This window comes from Nanorana parkeri, unplaced genomic scaffold, assembly GCF_000935625.1.
Source record: "Nanorana parkeri isolate BGI_ZX_2015 unplaced genomic scaffold, ASM93562v1 scaffold2295, whole genome shotgun sequence".
NCBI lineage: Eukaryota > Metazoa > Chordata > Amphibia > Anura > Dicroglossidae > Nanorana > Nanorana parkeri.
The window spans coordinates 148,781-152,061 of record NW_017308563.1 but is presented as its reverse complement, the minus strand read 5'-3'; the positions used below and the strand labels follow the sequence as shown (position 1 = coordinate 152,061).

General features: G+C 48.6%; 1 long non-coding RNA gene across 1 annotated transcript in view; it reads right to left on the bottom strand.

The window, feature by feature from the left end:
• Positions 1-2,880, bottom strand: part of LOC108801302 — a 6,302-nt gene extending 3,422 nt beyond the window's left edge. Inside the window, exon 1 of the long non-coding RNA XR_001942143.1 lies at positions 2,868-2,880. This is a non-coding gene — a long non-coding RNA (uncharacterized LOC108801302). The remainder of the gene's footprint in view (positions 1-2,867) is intronic.
• Between the last annotated feature and the right edge of the window lie 401 nt (positions 2,881-3,281).

The following is a 3,281-nucleotide window of genomic DNA, read 5'->3' as shown; positions in this document are numbered from 1 at the left end:
TCCTGGGCCTCTGGGAAGCCGTCTGGAAGAGAGAACTGTTCTCCTTCCTTCCCGCACCAGAAAACTCCGCTCTTGACCCGGTTGATACGGGAGGTTGAAGCGGCAGAGTACTGCTGAATCAAATCCATGACCACCGTGGCCTCCTCTTCATCGGACACCACAATGGAGATGTCATCAGCGTAGGCTACCACCTTCAGAGGCCTTTCCGGAGCCCTGGCCATTCCCTGCAACAAACTTCCCTCAACCCTTCTGATGAAGGGATCTATGGCGAAGACGTACAAATGCGGGCTGAAAGGACAGCCTTGCCTGACCCCAGATCAGATCCTGAAGGGTCTGCCCCTCCAACCGTTTATAAGAGCGAAGCTCTCGGCCCCTCTATAGAATGTGATGATCCAATTGATAAATTTCCCCGGCAAGCCATATTTCCATAAGACTGACCACAGGTAGTGACGATCAACTCGATCAAAAGCCTTGGACTGATCAATGGCCAGGAGGTACTTCCCCCACCCCTCAGCCCAGCACTTCATGAGGGCTTCCCTGACCTCAAAAAACATCATCAAAGACAGTTCTTCCCCCAACGGTGCAGTACTGCGACGTGTATAAGATGTCCCTCGCCGGGCCCTGCATTCTTTTTAATAAAATCTTTGCCAGGACCTTCCTGTCGACATTTAGCAAGGATATGGGTCGCCAGTTCCCCACATCCGCCTTGTCGACCACGTTAGGCTTGGTTAACAAGATCAGTGCAGAAGTCCTCATCGAGGGGGGTAATAATCCTCGAGCTAGGCTCTCATTACACACCTCTGTCAAGTGAGGGGCCAGGAGAGCGCTGAACTGCTGGTAAAATTCCACCGTCAGCCCGTCATGGGGACAGTCCACCCACCTGTCCAGATACCGTCTTCACCAAGGATATTACTTGGAGCAGCCTTAACCTCCCCAAAGCATTTTGCCCAAACCAGAATTTCAGCTATTGGTATTGTCTCGTTCCTCACTAAAAACGTGACCTTTTTTAACCCCTCCCTGGTTCCTGAGTAGGGGGGTTCCCTGTTGGCAATACAGTGTCAGGGGTCTGACCTCTCAAGGGAGCATCAGGAACATTAAGACACCACACATCCTCCTTCTGGCTGACACCCTGGGTTTTCTGGCGCTGACCATCTTTCAAAGCTCTGGCATTCGAAGTTGAAGTTCCCTCCTCCACCTCCTACTCCAGGCTAGAGCCAACTTTTTTTATTTGTGGAGACGAATTTTCCAAACCGATATACTCCTCGAAGAAATCGGACATACACCCTTACAACTGGACTACTGGATCAAATTGTTTGAACCTTGAGGAACTCCAATAACGTGAGTGATTGAACTATGTTACATATGTCCGTTTAGGACACTTTTTTACAAGATAATCCTCAAATCCTTTTGAAGATAAAGGAAAGTGATTCGGTGTCCAAGGGATTTGTAGTCCTATACAGTGACAACTCGTCCCTAAAACGACCACTTATCTCTCCCGTTTTCCTTAAACAAAGGAACAGTTACACGTTTGATTAATCCTAAGTGGTCACAGTTCATGATTTATGAACAGAAGGAATTAATGATTCACGCGGCCAAAGTGCCGGTGACACTAATATCGGATACAAAGGAATTTTCGAGTGTCAAAAGGATCTTAAAGAGGGGGAAAAAAAATCTGTGATCAAACCAAAGAAAAGCACACTCTTTAAACTGAGAACGAGACTTCCCCACTGGTAAACAGTGCACAATACAGGGTTGTCCTACCGGGAACCCAGTTGGAAGACAACAGGCAGAAATACCTAACATTATCTCTTTGTATCAGAGGGTCTTTAGGGTAAATTGTTTACGAGGATCGATCCGCAATTATTTATGTATGTCTGTAACCTAAGAGTTTTTTAATGGTGAGAGATGGTCTGAAGGTGTTATCTTTATTGTATGTTGTTTCTATGAATTTTTCCAATAAATTTAATTTTTTTGCATATTAGCTGCTTGTCCGGATCCCTCAGTTGACCGCTACTGACTTGTTACCTTTTAACGAGTTAACCCCCTTCGTTTCCTTAGAGCCAACTTCCACCTCTATCGCCCTCATCTGTTCCAAAAACTTCTGTCGCCGCTCTCTGGCCCTCACTTTAGGCAGGCCCGTAGCTCTTCTTTGTAGAATGGATTGCACCTCTGTAATTTTCGATTCTACCTCATCAATATTGTAAAGCACATCCTGCTCTTCTTGCTTCTTGTGGATAATTTCCTCTCTGATAGGTGCTCTTTTCAAACTGGTAGTTTTGTTTGACATTGCTCTCAACTTCTTCAGTCGATTTTGGAGCTGGCACAACATTTTATCCTATTTGTCATGCTTTCCTTTTAAATCCTTAAGAGCCTCTAGGAGCTTCTCAGTGGGCGTCTCCTGGAAAGCCCGCAGCTCCACTCCTCTTCCTTTCACCACTCCAGTATAGGAATGGGACATCATTCCGGAACCTGCACCACCAGGTGGCGTATCGGGGATCATATCCGGCGAACCCTCTCTGGAGTCACGCAGCAGCGGAGGGGACTGTTCCAGGCATAGGCGACCCACCTGCAGGAGTTCCCTGCACTCAAGCAGCATCGCAGAGAGCAGCAAAATCTTCTCTGTAGGCACTGCATGGGGCCGCCCCACACCCTTCTTCCACTCTCTGATCTTTCCGTCCATACCTCCTTCCAATTCCTTGAACAGGATCACCTGTTCGCGGATTCTCCTGGACAGGACCTGTTGCTCAGCCCAGGACAGGTCCTTCCTTAAGGGTCTGCCGTCCCCGAAAACCAGCACGGCAGAAAGGGCATCGAGCCGGGCCTTCCATCTCCAAGCTGGGGAGGGAGGCCGACCCTCCATAGTGGACCTAAGTCAGGCCAAGGAGTGGGAAAGTCTCCCCCAGTGACTGAAGCCGCAGAGAGACCAGGAATAGCTCTTTCTCCTCTGACAGCAACTGAATTACTGTGGCTGCTGGCACCAGACTTGCCCTCCAATAGATCCTTGTTAAAGGATTTAAAGTGTACTCATACCAATTACAGGGCCTCGAAAGAGTCCTGTTTTGTTATTTTTCATCACTACCTCCCCGAGTTGGGAGTGGGTAATTTGCGCGCCTGCTGCCTTCCTTGTGGTAGCCGTTTCTCAGGCTCCCTCTCCGGAATCGAACCCTGATTCCCCATTACCCGAGGTCACCATGGTAGGCACAGAAGGTACCATTGAAGGTTGATAGGTCGAGGCCCCCGGATTGGTTTTGGTCTGATAAATGCACGCATCACTGGGAGTC